This window comes from Egretta garzetta, unplaced genomic scaffold (genome assembly GCF_000687185.1).
Source record: "Egretta garzetta isolate BGI_Z169 unplaced genomic scaffold, ASM68718v1 scaffold154, whole genome shotgun sequence".
NCBI lineage: Eukaryota > Metazoa > Chordata > Aves > Pelecaniformes > Ardeidae > Egretta > Egretta garzetta.
The window spans coordinates 4,643,354-4,661,319 of record NW_009259600.1 but is presented as its reverse complement, the minus strand read 5'-3'; the positions used below and the strand labels follow the sequence as shown (position 1 = coordinate 4,661,319).

The 17,966-nt window shown below is 35.0% G+C and overlaps 1 protein-coding gene across 1 annotated transcript in view; it reads right to left on the bottom strand.

Moving 5' to 3' along the window:
* VPS13B (vacuolar protein sorting 13 homolog B) overlaps nucleotides 1-17,966 on the bottom strand; it is a 482,902-nt gene that overhangs the window by 176,225 nt on the left and 288,711 nt on the right. The gene's annotated exons all lie outside the window — the stretch shown is intronic.

Genomic DNA, 17,966 nt, shown 5'->3' with positions numbered 1-17,966 from the left:
AGTCCTACGGGCAGGAAATGCTCTACATATCCTGTGAGGTGACCAGACATTTAAAAGCAGCCCCTTGTTCCAAAGGTTCTGGTACAGCATTTGCCTGAAAAGAAGCTGAAGAACTTCTGCTGTGCGGTTGTCTCCTAGAGTTGTATATGGAACACAGTATGAATGATCCCATGATGATAAGGTATGGCGTGGTAAACTATAAAGTAATTTCAGCCTCACTCTCTCAAAAAAAGTGTAAAATGAAATAAAGCTGAAGTTCACAGCTGTGGATTTAGATGTCATCTGTTTAATTACTTTTGTAATTTTAGTGTTTAAATTCCTCAGCCAAAATAACAGCATGAGCAAGTCTGAACTTTTAAAGATCAGTTCTTCATTTTTATACTGTTTAATGTTTAGACAGTTTGAGGAATCTCGTTATAGTTCTGAAGCATTCACCAAAATTCAGGGAGCATAGTATAAATATACAGTTGACAGACTGTGTAAATGATAAGTATGCACAATTCCAAAGGAAGGTCTGTGTGATATTTTTGGATGCCAAATGTTTCTAGAAAAAACAAGTGGAATAGAGTTTCTCAAAAACTTGAAGAATTGAAGTGGGTGGAGTGGAAGTCTGGGGTAGGGGTTAGTAAAAAAGCCAAAATACAATATAGCCCAAAGACTTCTATGTTTTGTTTCATTGTAGAAAGAATTTTATCTCAAAATGTAATGCTGTTTGGTAGTAAAAGGATCTTTAATTTTGATTTTTCAAATATTTCATGTGTACTTGGTTAACCAAATAGCTAAGGTAAATAATCTTGTAATCTTCCCATTGCTTTCATTCTGTGTTTAGTTGATTCATCTAGTTTAGTGGTACAATACCTCAGTCTTTTCAGATGTTCTATAAATTCACCTGGAAATACTGAGGTTGAGTTTCACTAAACACAGTCTTCATATTTGATGCATGGGATTTCTTTAAATGGTGCAGTACAAGCTGGTACAGTGGTACAAGCTAGAAGACATAATGTCTACAGTGTGTTTGATAGTTGACATGAGACGGGATTTCTTTTCACTGTTGTGTCAGCATATCAAACTCACACCCGGACATCAATCAAATTCTATACAAAGCAGTACAGAACATTAGAAATAAATAAATACCATTTTTTTCCTTTACATTAAGCAATGTGTACTAATGCATAATTTCAGCATGTGTATATTGTAATAAATGATGTTTATGGCACAGATAATACAACAAGAAACCACTCTAAAACATGAATATTTAACTTTCCAAGTCAATTCACATTTGTCTTTGGCACTGATTAAATTAGTTTCTCAAGATGCCACTTATATTTTTCTTTTTGCAGAATCATTGTATTCATAATGGCAAGCTGGAACTATTTTTAAAATACTGTATATGATATTGTAAAATATGTCAATAAGAAAGTCTTTAAAATTACCTCCTTTGATTTTTCTTTTCTGAAGTCCTTGCACTGGTTTTTCCATTTAAATATCACTGGGAAACTGTCCTGGTAGAAAACTAGATGACCTCTAGGGGTGCCTTCCAACCCAAAACATTCTATGATTCTATGAAAACTCATTCCATATTCATTATGAAATATATTCCCGCTCATGTTAAACCCAGTATTTTGTCTTCCTTAAAACCCTATTAAACTATTGTTAATGGCACTTAAAAATTTAGTATGAATCTATGTCTAATGATATACTGAAGAGGAGTTTACTTCTAAATATACTTTTGAAGAGGGGAAAAAAAGGAAAGAAAAAAAGATGCAAACAAATTTCTTAATATATTCTCAGTGATTCTGGAAAAGGCAGAAATTATTCATAATCATATCAAAATAAGAGATATATCGAATAACTTGTATTTCACATTTCCCAAGAGAATTAAAATTTATATTGTGCATACTGAAAGAAAAAGAAGATTATGATCTGACTAGAGAGGCAGTATAGTTTCAAGCTTCTTTTACTCAGGTGTAGAAGAAACCAAAGCCATCTTTACATATCTGGCCATCCCAGATGAATCATTCCCTGAAAAGCCCAAAGAATGGCACCTTTCATACAAGTTATGAGCTATATGGGAGTACTTGAATCTTTAATTTTGTTGTGTGTTTTAAGGTTATAATGATATGATTAAGGTATGCTACTTTTTTATTGAATATTCTCTTATATTACTTGAATTTACCTACAGTATGCCTTTGGATCACATTAGAAAACTTGGAATTCAGCAGAAACACAGGGATTAATTTTATTTAAAATAGTTTTACAGACAAAAATTATCGGAGGTTAGTAAAATATTTAGACCAGACCTCCCCCAGCTCACAGGTTATGAAACTGTAGCCAGTTACCCACTGCTAGTCTGTTGAAACCAGACTGGTTCTTACTTCTCCATTCTGAAATGCAATAAATACATATTGTATGTTCGTAATATTTAGATTTATCTAGTCTTACTAGCAACAAAAGCAAGACTCAAGTTGCCTCAGTAATGTGCCAAGACAGGCTGGGTGGAAAGATGGCCCTTTAATCCTGAACACACGGGCATGCTGGGACTGTTGAAATGACCCTTTTGTAGTGGAACGTGGAAAATTAAGAGATGTCAAGACGACTTTAGAAAAGGAAATAAAAACCATGTAAACACAGCAAAAAGCAAGTAACTGTTTGATTACCCAATTGACGAGCTTATAAATTTCCTGTTGGAAACACAATTAGCCTACTCAAGAAATCCAGGTTTGCCTGAATATTGCATTTTTTTCATGATGAAATAGTATTTTTACAGACGTTCATTCTTTTCCCACTTTCCTCCTAATTTAGGTTGCCAATCAACTGGTTTCTCAAAATATCAATGTATATGTGAATGTCAGTTTTCTCTGATAGTTGCCAGTCTCCTCGTCAGACATGATGCATGTCTGCATAATAAAATTATCTACTATATTGTATTTTCAGGCAAGGAATTTGGTGTACTCCCACTCTTCCAGGTCCTTCCTCTTTTTAAAAGATATTATACCTCCCTAAAATTAGTTTTCCTGAAAGCGCATCTTGAAAATTTGTACCAGTAAGTCTAAAATTTTCCCTTTGTGTTTTAAACTCAATTTTACTTCTTTTCTTCAGCTATGTCCTATACAATGAACAAGTCTGAGTTCAGAGAGGTCAATGAAAAATCATCAGTGCCCACAAAATATCAAGGTTCTACCACACTTTAGTTTTGCGAGAGAATTACAGCTTTGAGTTCACATGCCTGTGGGCAGAAACTCTTGCTATGCAGACAGAAGCTAACCAACAGGCGAGACCTCAGTTACACTGAAAATGATTCTTCCATTTCCATGTTAAGTTCTTTCTAGAGGAAATTTAGTATCAACTACATGCTAATAAGCATTTCCAGTTCACATAGTGGAAAGGCAGGCATGCTCATTTTAATTCTTAAAGGAAGGAAGAGCTGAAAAGCAATTGTTCAAACTGGTGTTTCTCCTACCTTCTTTTTATAAAATACTAGGACTTGAAAAATCAAGGTGGCATTATCAAAACACAGGACAAAACACAATTTATCTAGTAAGTTTCCTCCTTCCTTTGGTTAGAGAATTCTTCTTAAATGTAACGAAGTACAGAGTGCCCTCAGACTACCTTGTCTTGCATTATTCCTCATTGGATTTTTATAGGTTTCTTGTCAACTGCTTGAGAACCACATAAAGCATAGTCAGAAAACCTTCCAGCTTTCCTAAGATCTGTTATAGGTTTGGTTTTTTTTTTTTTCCTCTCAGAAAAAGCTTTTGAACATCCATCTCTTCTATTATCAAAGTAAAATATCCTCTTGAACATACCACTTCCCCACCAGCGTTTTCCAGTTTGTTCTGGCTTTGCAGGAGGACTGAAGCAGAGGGAAGAAGTGCTCCACTACAGCATACTTTGATTGTGGATATTACGTTATACCTTTTGACAGTATTTCACCAGTTCTTTTAGGGACTTAACATAAAGCTTTTAGGTATGTTATTACTAGACATCCCATCTCCTCTTTGCTATATTGTTTCTATTCTTTCTCAAGGTATGACTAACGGAATCACGCATAGAAGTCAAGCACATTCTCCTTTACTTAAACCATTAAAGAAAGTTTTCAAGAGCTAATAACTTTGATAAAGGGTGTAAACTTCCACAGAAAAATCTAGAAAGGTTTTCTAAAAGAAACAAAAGACTAAAGCTATTGAGAAGTATTTTGCACATCACTGAAAGGACTATTTTTTTCCAAACATATTTAATTAATTTAGTAAGACATCCAGAAGATGTGGAAGGATGCAGCAAAACTTCAAGAGAAATCTGCTTGAAAAGTCAGTTTACAAATGGAATTCTGATACATGGATTCTCACCTTAAAGTCTGTAACAAAGCTATGACTATAAGCCACACAGTTTGAGTCCCATTCTTATAGTCAATTTTGAACCCACTAATTCCTCCATGTTATTAAACTTAATTACTGCATCTTATTTCATGTTGAAGTGACTGTAGTTTTTTGTTTCTTCTGTGATGAAAAATACATGGGTAGCTTAATTACTGCATCTTATTTCATGTTGAAGTGACTTTGTTTCTTCTGTGATAAAAAATACATGGGTAGCGTTTGCTTTAAAAGCTTACTACTGCTAAATCTTGAACTGTGATTCCAATATATTGAACTTTTTGAAAGTAAACTTTTACATGCGCACAGATGCCCCACTTTAAAAGGGTTATTTACATAAAGGTTTTTCAGCATGTTTAGAATATGCTTTAAAAGATGAAAAACAGAACAAATTAAACTAGTTAGGAAATTAACCTCAAAACTCATCTTTAGGACAAAAGTATAAAACACATAAAAATCTGAGACCACCACAGAGAACAGGTAAAGGACATGATAAAAATAAGCAGAGCCCAAACTCATTCATTATAAACTGTTGCTGAGGTAGCTTTTGGCAGCAGGAGACAACATATTCATAGAAACCTACATCCTGCCATAGGAAGCCACAGAATACACCATTGCTTTTGTAAACATTAAACATAAAGCCTTTACACTAAATTGGTTAAAACCTACTATTCAGCATGTACACAAACCTTGGTAGAAATGGTTTTTTAACAGAGGTTTTAAGTAAGCTCTACTTACAGGACAATACCAGGCAAAAGTCATCCTCATCTACTCAAAATATCCCTGTGTATTCACAACATTGACCATGAAGACTACAGATCCCAATGTCAGGTAGTTCAACGGACTCCATGAGACACCCAGAACGTATAAATGGTGGTGGTTAAGAAGAAAAACTCAGAGTTTTACTTTCTGTCTGGAGCTAAAAAAAAAAATAATGCAAGGACGCTACACAGATACAAACACACACAAAATACCCAGCTCGTTACCCTTGCTCATTCGGAAAACAGCAAATTCTATCATCTGTAGTTCATTTGATTGCAGCTTAGTAAATATCGTTGCTTAAATTTTTTATGAGCTGCAATGTGTGAAGAACACAATATGCAGATTTTAAAAATTATTTTTAGAAAGCAACTTCTGCAACACTTGCAGTTACACAATAGATCAGGCACTTTTTTATTATGCCAAGAACATGGAAGATCAACCATTGCGAGCTGTCTGCAGAATAAAGTGTATTGAAAGAGAGTCTGAACCAACACACACCAGAGAATTGCATTCCTCTGATTTTTTTCTCAAATACATACACACACATATATACATATCCAGCCTTAAACTGGGAAACAGAAAAGTTTCAGATTTGCTTTGCAGCTGGATTAGTTAATCTGCAAGTTTCTTCCTGTTCCTTGAAAAACTGTCACATACAAAGATTAAATAATACTATTCAATAGTTAAGTAACTTTGGTTATCAGGAAGAGTTCAAATCTGTTCTGTTCCTATCCTGCAAGTACAGGATATAGGTACTCCTACGTCCTCTCTGTATCACCTCCATACCTGTTTATTTTTTTTTATTGCTGGAGAACACATACTATTGTGCCAGAAAAATGGACTATCTGTGATTTCTGCCAATCATTGACATTGAACTCAATGGAGATGCCTGATACTATCTCTGTATTTTATTACTCTGAACATGCACTTGTGTTAGCCATTAACATACCAGTGTTAGCCATTGCCTTCTCACAGAAAAAACCCCTTAATAACCAAAAGCATCAGAGGGCATGAAAAATGTTTTAAGAAGCTGAAGAATGCCACATTTATCTTTGTGTCCTACAACTAATAAACCCCATAAGAATATGAACCAGTCCTAAAAAAAAAGTGATGGATTTATATCTTTAAAGACCAAAAAAAAAAAAAAAAAAAAGAAAAAAAGAAGAAAGAATAGCTTCTGAAATGCAACAAACCCATGGTATATAACTTTTTAATCTGTTTTTTACTGCAGCATAATCAGGTTTAATAGCAATAATGGGAAATAAAGTAGCATGCGCAGTCAGAGCTTAAACATAAGAAACATTATGCATGACTGTACTTAAGGTGGCTGAGCACTAAGCTATCTTGGAAAACCAGTAAGGGTGAGGATCCATACTCACTTAAATACAATTTTAGTTGTTCAGGCTAGCAGTAACAAGGATTTAATTTTGCCATGGGAGCTTTGAATAGTATCAAATAGAGAAATAAGCTCAAATAATATGTAATCATTCTGTATATTTCTGATAATCTTTTTTGTTAAATAATTGAAAACCAAAGTAGGAATACTTAAAAACGTTACATGGAAAAGAAAGACACTGGCAAACGGTTTTGCAAAAGAAAGAAATCTTCTATCCAAAAGTAGTTTAAGAACTGTGGTATGAATTTGTCATAGATAAAACCCTGTGAGGGACATCAGAGAACCCACAAATATTTATGCAATGAACCACAATCTGTACACAGAAGTTAACAAATGTCTCATTACAAATGGGATATGGTTTTCCCAGTAACAGAAGCACACAACTTGCATTACATTTAACTTGAGATACTGTTATAATTAAAAATACTACAAAGAAAAAAGTCTGCTTTACATATTACTGGAAAATACTTCCCAACAAACAAAACATTTATTGAAACCAAATCTGATGGAAATTATATTTACTTGCAAACAGTTGAGAAGAAAACTGTAGTAGAGTAATAAATTTTTAAAAGCCTTCGTGAATTATTTTAGTATAAATTGTTTATCACAGCTAAGACCTCTGGATGTTAATTTTCATTATTTAAGACAGAAAAGTAACCCTGATATGTGGATTCTACCATGTATTTTAAGAATCAGCAAAAGAAAGCCAGGAAAGAAACTAAGGAGTTTGTGTAAAGTAACTAAACTTTACTTAAGTAAGTTGCATAGGGGGACCACTCCAACTCTTACAATAGCATTGATTCCTAAGGATCAACTAATTATTTTCTCCAACATTAACAGAAACCCTAACACCTCTCCTCATCCTCATCCCCCCCGCTCCCCCCCAGTATCTTACAGTAACAGGCAAAATATAAAGCTACTTGGTTAGAGAAAAAGAAAGATTAAAGAGAGGTAACTTGAAAGAAGAAAAGAAATGTAAAAACTTCAATAATGTTGCTTTATAACATAAAACATACAACTCACATAAAAAATAACTCTAGCTTTCAGATTTCCTTTTATTTTTCAGTTTTACAGCTTATCTGCAAAATTTTTCATTGCATTCAACTTGCTGAGTATATAAACTGTGAAAGGTATCCTGGGATTTTTAAATGGTATTCAATGTCTTTCTTCTTTGTCTCTGTGCCTTTTTTTGTTTACCTTTTTAAACTGTTACGGTATGTTTAATAATGTTAATGTTGAATCTGAGAATTTTATTAAAATTCTTAGTTCATAGTGTCACATTCTGTGCTGTTTTTCAAAAGCCTGAAGCATGATGGCAGATTAAGCTGATCCAAGCCCACGCTGCTGCAATACTACCTTTTTGCTAAGGCTAATCCTTGTGTGCCTGTACAATAAATAGGCTCAGGGCAATGACCTGACTGAAAAAAATTGCCTGATGCCCCCAAAGTCTTTTGAGCTCCTTCAGCTCCCTCTGCCAGCTGACTATACTCAAGTACAACCAGTAACACCATGGAGCTGCAAAGAGAAGTAGATCTTAGAACAGCTTGAGTTTAGATTTGCAACCTTGGTGGGCACAGAACTCATTGCCCAAAGACAACTGTGGCTAAAGTAATGTTAAAAATCAGCACTACATCCACCCCATGCTGGGCTGCTCCAAGGAAGCCCAGGGCCATGCTTTACTCCTTTAGCCCCTTCACCAGGCATGGCTTGTCTGCACATCACTCGCTTCGGTGGGAGAGTGAGACACTTCTCTACTCAAAGAGCTCTTCAAATATCTCATGTTTTCTCTCCACCACAGTAAATCAAGAACTAATTTGGGGAAGAATTAACAGTTTGAAAAATACTTTCAAATGGGAGGGAGGGCCATTATTAGAGTTAAGGGAAGCAAACAGTTACACAACCTGCTTCCAGTGAAGGAGACGTGTTTCAGTGCTGGTTGAGGAGAAACAGAGACATGAGATTTCTGAAGGGCTCATTTAAAATGTGCAAAAGATTATGAAACAAAAAGGAGAAGAAATGACTCTTTCTAGGGAGAAGATAACAGGAATTGCAATAACCTTAAGGTCTCAATTAAAAAAAAAAACCCAAACTATGCATAACAAGTATTTATCATCTAAAGATTAGGAAATACTAAGGCAAGTAGTTAAAATATTGAGCATTTCAGTACATAAAATGATAATAGGATATAATGAAAAGTTTAAAAGGATTAGAACTAACCAAAATCCAAACAATTTTTGTTCGATTTGTTTGATTTTCTTTTGACTGGCTTTACTAGCATAGGCTTCATCACAGCAGAATTGCAGGGTTTTGGAAAAAGAAAATGGAAAAAAAACCTATGCTAAACCACACCTCGAACCAGTACAAACAAAGGACATCTTAATCTCTCCTTCACTCAGTCACCATAATCATATTATCGCTTTCAAAACTGAAGTTGTATGAACTTCACATGTCAAGCTCCATATATACCACACAGCAAATACTAATTAATTGTATTAAAACAGTATTTAAGATGGCAAGAAATACCAGAAGACCAAAAAAACTCTGAGTTCAGGTTGCTGTGTACCTTTAACTTAGTCTTGACTTTGCAGAACATACGGTAGTTAAGATCACCCACAGCTGAGAAACCTTTTTATAGAACAAAGTATAGCGCACTGGCACAGCAGAGAAAGCAATGCCCTTGTGAAAGTTTTACTTTACAACTGCTATTTACTTCTGACCTTAAACTGTTAAATGATGGCATCTTGATCAAATAATCAAAAGAAATGGAGTACATACTACAACAAATTGTATAAAATATGGTATTGAACACTTCGTAGACTCCTTTTTTGAAGAGCTGCTTCTCTCATGCCTGTCTCCCAAGTTCACAGCTAAACTGTCTGACCTGAGAATTTCACGACCTGAACCCACAGACCAGTTTAAAGGGAGTCTGAAAACCTATGCCCAATTTAGTTCTAAATCACACACAGGTGTTAGAGAGAGCAAGCTATATACCTGAATAAGGAAACAATCACAACTACACTGTAAATTCAAAAGCTTTACCAGAAAAATTAAATGTGGCTGTCCTAAGCACTGAGATCTACACTCTACTGCAACTCCACCATTTAGCAAATAGACTAGAGTGAGGCAAACAGTCAAAACAAGGCTTGAACATGGGGCATGAGCTTGTTATCATTACATTTGCCCGCTGAAGTGCGTGTGCAAGCCAGTCAGAGCTAGCCAGGCATTGATCTAGTACTGGTGCAGAAGGCCAGGGTACACTGGCGTACTGCCTTGCCTGAACTGCTAAAGAATGGGCGCCTCCACAAGGTGCCCAGGCTCAGAGAGGTTCTCTTCACCATGCCTTGCCACTGGAGTCCCTCCCAAACACCTGAGCAAGTTCCCATGATTTCCCAGGTCAAACTTGAAAGAATTTGAGAGATCTATGAAGATGCTCTTTGAAATCTCTGCCTGCCTGTAGAGCAGGACTATTGCTAACACAGAGAAACACATCTCTGTGAATCTCCATAAAATTAATTTCATTCTTCCTCCCGCCTCCTCCTCATGAAGGGCTGGGATGCTGCTAGGGTGAAGAACACATTTGTGCAAATGCCTCAGCCAAGTCAGAAGCAGCATGCCCAAATGAAAGGAAGAACTTTGCAGACAGAATGAGTATTAAGTTCTCAAAACAAAATTGAAAGTAACAATAAATCATTGAGGAGGGATGTTATTTTTAATATTAAGTCTTTTTTTTTTTTTAATACACACATTGTTTGAGAGTTACTGGGAGACTTCAAAAATAACTTTTAACAATTTTACAGATTTCACCTTTGCTCTGTTTGAATGAATTGGTTATTCCTTTGAATTCACATTTACTTGACGTTTTTTTTTTCCCTGACATATTTAACAAGGTTTCCAAAAGAGCTGCCTTGATTAACAACAAATGGATGCTTAAATGGCACAATAATGGCAGTACTCTTTGAAAGGAATGCTTCATATTTCAATTTGCTTCTATGAGTAACTGCATGAAGAAAGTAAAAATTATTATTATTCTAAGACTCAGATAAAAATATCAGTGCTACTAAGTGAAAGAGAAAATATAAAGTGGGTACATGTATTGAGCACACAGTGATTAAACTGATGAAATAAAGTGAAAAATAAGGTTGTAGAAATGCTTTTCTTATGAAATTTATTTTATCTTGACTATCACATTATAAGGAAATGTATTTTAAATATATGTATGTAGGCAAATTAGTTATGTATTATTGCAGGTTCCAGTAAAACTCACAATTAAAGAAATTTCAAGTAAAAACACAATTGATAGTTAAAGCTGAACATTTTAAAAGTTGAATCCCAAATATAAATTTAGCTTTGAATAGCTTTTGGTATTAGGTAATTAACAAGCTACATTTCTGAAACTAAATGGGCAGTTCCAGCTGTTATTTTACAATTAGTTTCCACTGAGGGTTTTAAATTAATAACTGCTGCAATAGCCTCAAACATGCCAATGTTAATTAGGAGTGGTGTTTCCATGTAATGCTATCCATATATATGAATATTTTACTGGGCGAAAGGTCTAAGTAGACTTTTTTTTTTGCCTCTCTACTAAGGATAGAAGACAAGAGAAATGTAAAGCAGTAAGGCTTTACTTCCAAGCCCGATTCCAGAGAGGGGTATAGGATTCTTATGGAAGATAAGGAAGACTTTGCTAAGCTCCTTATGCTAAAAAAGGCTGGGTTCAAGTACAATAGCAAAGGACAATATTTAGAACTTGCTATTTAATATGAATATTTTGATTTAATCCCTACCTAGTTCAACTATCAATAAAGCTAAATATTATTAAATTCAAAAAAATTGCGTATCCAAATTAAATATGATCTTGTTGAAAAAAAAAGGACATATCTTGATGAGTAAAAAAATCCTGGTCTAAAATCTGAGAAATTAGAAAATAATGTACAGGAACAAGTTTAAAATGTTCACTGTTACAGATTTTTGCCTTAGCACAGGAAGAAAAGACCTGAAAATGGTGGTAGTGTAACCCTGTGTCACAACTTATATGCAATAAAAGGAATACTTCTCCTTTAAATACTACAATTTTTTTTTTTTTTCGGAAAGTTATTTTCCTATATAACATTACCTCTGCAGTTTTAAACGCTTGGAAATTAAGGAAAAACTGCATTAAGAGTTTTTATGATGCACTGTAACTTTTAGGTTTTTTGATTTCTTATGGTACATATGCACATTTTAATAAGCCGCTCACACTTCCATCATAAACTATGTATACATACGTTTTTTGACTGATTATCTTTGTTGCTTTTTCACTGATTATCTTTTATTACTCAAAGAATAATAAAGAAACTCAGGTTAGCATTAACTAACTCCTTCTTTGCCTACAAGGCAATTAAGTAAAACGGAAAATAAGTTTTATTAGAACCTTCGTAAAATAATCAATTCTTAGAAGGAAATATTCATATTAGGTGTATATTCTGGGAAACATTTTGTTATCTGAATGTTAAACTCTAAGCAAAAAAGATATTTTTTTTTAACTGTTAATTGGTTTGAAAAGGAAAACCTTTTTGCTCATACTACAGTTAACAGAAAATCCAGGCTTTTTGCAACAATAATTTAAAGGTACAGTTTTTTGAATGTCAATATGTCCCACAGCAATTTAATACTGAACAAAAAATATTTCTGAAGAGAAGACGCTATAGATGTGGGTGCTGTTGAAAAGTTTTGAAAACCATTTGATTTTCCAAACCACATTTGAAAGAAAAAACAGATTTCCACACAGACTGCTGGCTATGTATGTGCTTCTTGCATAAACTCCTTCCATCATTCTTTCCTTCCCCTCACTCCAGCACTATCGGCACTGACACACAAAATTGTTTATTACTCCTTTTTTTTAAACTGAAGGATTTTTGTTAACCAATTATGGGCATTACATGATTATCACAAGCATGTTCTAGATAAAGCTCCTTAAAATAAAGATAAGTAGCAGATATTTTATAAGAAATACAATATTGTTTTTTTATTTGTAAATGTTTAAGAGTTAAAAACCAGTGGAAAACAGTAAACTACAAAAATGAAAAACACAGATTAGATACATTTATAATAAAAAAACCATGAAGTTTTAAGAATAAATATGACATAATTTACAGCTACCTTTTCATGATTAAATGCTTTATGTGTAATTTTTTTTTTGGGAGGGGGGGAGGGGGTGGTGTTTAAAGAATTTCCATTTACATTCACAAATTGAAAACAGTCTAAGAACAGCTTTATGCTTTGATCTATGAAAGATCTACACACGAAAATGACCATGGAACATTCGAGACCTGGACTATTAAGCTTTGATGTATGACATGAATGAAATCCTTGGATCTCAAAAATGATGAATCCAGAGCATGGACAACAATTAGATTCTTTATTGACCAAGCTGGGGAAAGCTTATGATTTTGTTCACTTAAACTTCCAGAACTTGGTAATATTTATTCTGGACTTTATAAGCAAGGCCTTTTCACAATAGCCTCCAAACAGCCTCTATTCTCTGATCTCTTTGTAAGCCATTTCATTTTTGTCTTAACAATATTTTACCTCAAAATTATTTTACTCTACCTGTTCATGGATACTCCCTAAAATTCTATTAATTAATGTTTCACTTCAGAGTTTGCTAAAAACAACCATGTTGGGGATGATTGGCATTTATCTAATCGAGCAGGCAATTTGTACAGTATTTGGTATAATAGTACCCTTATCCCAAGACAGAAGTAGAATTAAATGTCATCTCAATTTCAACTCTGTGCTGCTTTGTATTTAAGTAGAGCCACGCGTCTTATTTCCTCTTACTTTTTGTCAGAGAAACAGAATTGCTGGGTCTTGTGATGAAGTTTTCTTGGCTGTTTTCCTGTTGATACCGTGCAGTTCTGCTGGTAGCTTAGCACAACTAGTGCTATTCACTGTTATAAACCCCTGACATACACTTTTTTTTTTTCTTTTAATTCAATCCTTTTTATGTCATGTTTCCATTGACTAAAAGTATTCAAGGATTCCAACTATGTTCAGCTTAATTGCACTAAGCACTGTTTGTATATACAGGAAAATACTGTTGTAACCTAAAAAGGTGATAAAATTATCTCGCAGAATGTGAGATAATTGGGCAGAATACTGGTTAAAACGACTACAGACACATTCGATTAGTTCCACTTCTTTAAAGCATTATAATTTATTCATACTGATATTCTACATTAGCCACTGATATTCTATGTTAGCCACTTTTAATAAAAGAGAAAGAACTACGGAAACGACAAAGGGAAAACATAAGACTATGCACAAAGAAGGAAACGTGGCTTTTTGAGCTACCCCTGGAGATGCTTCTCTGTTTGCTGCAGCCATCTCCATCCATGGAAAAGGATCTTCTGGCCTGCTGCCCTCAGAATTGCTATATATCCATCAAAAGTCTGTTCTTTTGACAAGTGATTATCAAACAGATCTGAATAATCTGCTAGGTTTACAGTCTGGAGAAAGACTTGAGCAATTTGATGTAAATTGCTTTGAGTAGGAGGCTGGACTAGATGGACTGGACAAGTCCCTTCCAACTGAAATTATTCCATGATTCTATGCTTCCCCTGGATTTTTGTAACAGAATCAGCCACATAACTGCTTTTAGCACTCTGCACATAAAAATATGTAATTAAGTTTTTAGAGAGGTGCTCACTACTAATAAGAAATCTTAACTCATGTCCTCCAAAGTGAACAAAGCACTGCTACAAACACAACTGCTAAAAGTATTCTTGTAGTTGGCGCATAGTTAAGTCCTTAATTTCATTACACTAACACTGCAGCAGACTCACACCTTTGATATTAGGTACCAAAGAATCCACAGATGAGAGAATTTTATGAAGATCTTCAGGAAAAAAAGCTTCAGTTGGAATTTTTATCTTTAACTAGACACCAGAGCACCAGAGTGAGATCAGGACTGAGAAATGCAAATTTTTGCCTCCGAAAAGATACTTGTTTTTTCCTGCAGTTACAGCATTTATAAAGTTTCCCTCCGATGTGATTTCTCCGATATCAAATAACTGACTGACTTTCACTCCATCAGGGCATTAGCCTGATTTCCCCATCTCAGCATTCTTCCTCCCCCAAACTGCTAGACTCCCCTCTGTTTTGTCAAAGGTATTTGACCATTCATTTGGCCACTGCAAAAGTTCTAACATACACAGCATGATCATACAGCCCAAGAAATTACCACATCATCTTGTTTTTCTGCATCGTGCTGAGTTGTCTCCAAGCAGCAGTGTCCCCAGTCCCACATTTAATAGGATCAGGTAGTTAAACCCCACAAAAAGGTGGTTCTCTCCTTCACTACTAAATTTGCTCTGACTATCCGACTCCTCCACAGTTTTAATTAACTATTCTTCCCTCTCTTTAGCCAGGCTAGGCAGCTGCCTCACTTGCATCCTTATCCAAAATCTCCTTTATTCTGCTCCCTGCCAAGGCCTTCCAGTATCTGCAAGAGTTCTGCTCCACAGAACTGGCAGTTTCTTGACAGGAACATACAATTCTGGTCATATTTATTGAAGACAAACACACCTTAGCTAGCGTTTAAGAATCATTAAAACAAACAAACCAACTTCTAGGATTTAGTAGGAAAAAAAATAATTGGAAAAGGAGAAATTTTCTCTTACTGTGACCAGCTAAAAATGTGTCACTGTACTTCTTTCAGGAGCCCTCTATTTACTGTTATGGTACATGCATCTTTGTTTATTACATGTATTAATAGTCTAAACTAAAATAGTCTATTTTCTACTGGAGGAAATAGTTATTTTTAGACTAATTTTTATACGGTCTAAGAAAACTGAAGTTACTATGTCAATACATTTCTTTCCAACTTCCAATAATCACCTGAAAAAATATTTGTGCCCAAACTTTTGGGGCACATTATTTTTCCAACGTTCCATTTTCAATTTAGTTCTCTCTCCAAGTTAAGCAAGTAAACTATTTTTCCTAAGACACAGATGGAGTCACTTCAGCTTACAGGCCAGAAGTGGCCTGGTTTAATTAGTATGACCTGCAGCCATACCAGATTTACCTTTCATGCACTGGCATTCTCTTAATGATATATGAGCACACTCAGTTTTTCATGTATGAATTTATGGGGCAAATTCAAAAGATATTTGGAAATTCTATTCAGCCTTTAGCCACAAAAAAATTTCTTAGCCTTTCCTAAAAGAATGGTTTCTAAGTGAGAAGCAAAAATTCTTCTTTCTCATGAAACACTACAAAAGTGACATTAATTGCATGTGGTCGCAGTTCAGACCTACACAGAAGACTGTTTAAACCAAAGTGACACCACAAATTAAGTTTGTATCCCCAGTCCAGAAACACTGTAAAGACAGTGGTTCAGACAACTATTTATTTGCTTTTATTCTATTAAAAGCAGCAGCAGCAGCGAATTAGAGGAGAAGAAAGGTTGGGAAAAGACAGAAGATGACATGTTGGGATTATTAGAATGCTGTAGCAGCTAATTCTTCAGTAATCAACAGGCTGCTGTAATTTTTAAGAGTCTCTTAAGAAGGATATTGTACTACTTGTACCTCTGTTGATATTTACTAAGAAATCTTTCACCAAAATACGAGTTACACATTGTGTGGGTTTGCCCATTTTACTACTTGATTTTTAAGCATTCTGTATTAACTCCAGTTATACATTTTTGCTATCTAGTACCATCTACCATGGGCCGGTTAAAAAAGGCAAATACATTGTAAGTTAAGAAATCTCATATTTGGAGAAACAAATACTAACATCGGGCCTATATGTTAAAAATATCCCGCTGTGGTTTTTTTTTTTCTTTGAATACAGACTGTGTGTTCTGCCCTAACACCACAAAAAACGTTGTATTATCCTTTTTCCAAAGAAAAACTGACAAATGGTGAAATAAACTCCACTCACAGCTCCACTGGTCTAACAGCAGGGACTGCCATGAAAGAAAATGAACAGCTATCTTCAGCCATGCTTCTGTAACTACATGATGTTCTGGATCAAAGACTATGTAATTAAAAAATGTATCTACTTTGACTCTAAACTGGAATCTTAACATTTTTAATTAAAAAATACTAATTTGTACCACTCAAAAGTGTTGAAGCTTGCTTAAACGGATAGAAATAGAAACCCTCTTCCCAAACCAAAAGACCACCCACTACCAGCTTCAATATTGTCTCATAAAACTCTGCAGAGTAACTTGACACTCTGCCCCGACGTATTTTAAAAACACTAAAGCTAGTATAATTGGATGATTAAAGGAACAAAGATAAGACTGAGTCATTTGACAGCTGCTGAGAAATTAGAAGAACGGTCACTGAAGCAGTTAGAGGAAATTACTGAAAATGGCAGACATTTCTCAGGAAGCGATGATGTTGTGAGACCGGTCACAAAGAAGCCAGTAACAGTCAGATGAGAGACGTCAGTGGCCCAGTGCTTATTTCTACCTTACCCATTTGGTGTCTTGATTTCTAAGGGAGGACTGGAGCATATCATAACTGTATAAAACTATGAAACCCAACCATACGCTGCACAAATCTAGTCAGGAACATTCGTGTATTATAAGACCCAGAGACCCATAATGCAAAAGGGCATCAGAACCTTTAAGCAATTGAGCGACTTCTGGTTTAAAAGCACAGAATTTCTGCATTTTGGGTAAAGCCACAGATGCAAAGATATCAGACTCAAAAATGTGAACTGGGATAGCTTCATTGATTTTTAGATGTAAATCACATCCCTCCTGCTGCCTACTGACTGATTTGTGATGTGCATACAAGGAACATTGCACAGTTCCCTGAGGTGACAGAAATGATCTGACGGAAGCTAGAACTTGCAGATTCCACTTTACAATAGGGGATTTTTCTGATGAATTTTTGCTTGCTGTGAGAAGAAAACCTACATTTGGTTCTGTAACTCTCAAAGCAGATATCAGATGGGAGTTTCCTCGGACAGAGAGGGCAGAAGCAGGAAGATGTCGGGAAGATCACTCTTATCTCACACCAAGAATTGGCTCATACCCAGCCACCCAAAGCTATTGCTGGTGCCAGGCTGTAAGAATTCTTCCATGAAAGCTCCATAATACAAAAGATACAACGCTCATTTAAAAAAAGAAAAAAAAAAAAAAAAGAAAAGATAAACTACTATAACACTACTATAACCAAACATGCAAGCAAAAACACTAATATAAATATTTCCACATGGAAACATGAAGAAAAAGACTCTCTTACGACTTCTAAGTGATCAGAAGAGAAACTGGAGATATTTCATGGTCTCCTAAAATTCCTAGTCTTCACAAAAAGTAAAACTTGCTGTCATTTTCTAGGCAGTAAATGTTTTACTGCTGGGAAAAGATTTTGATGTTTGTAATTTCTATTGAAGAGCATTATGAAGTAGTTAAAAATATTGCCACATCTGAAAAACAGACC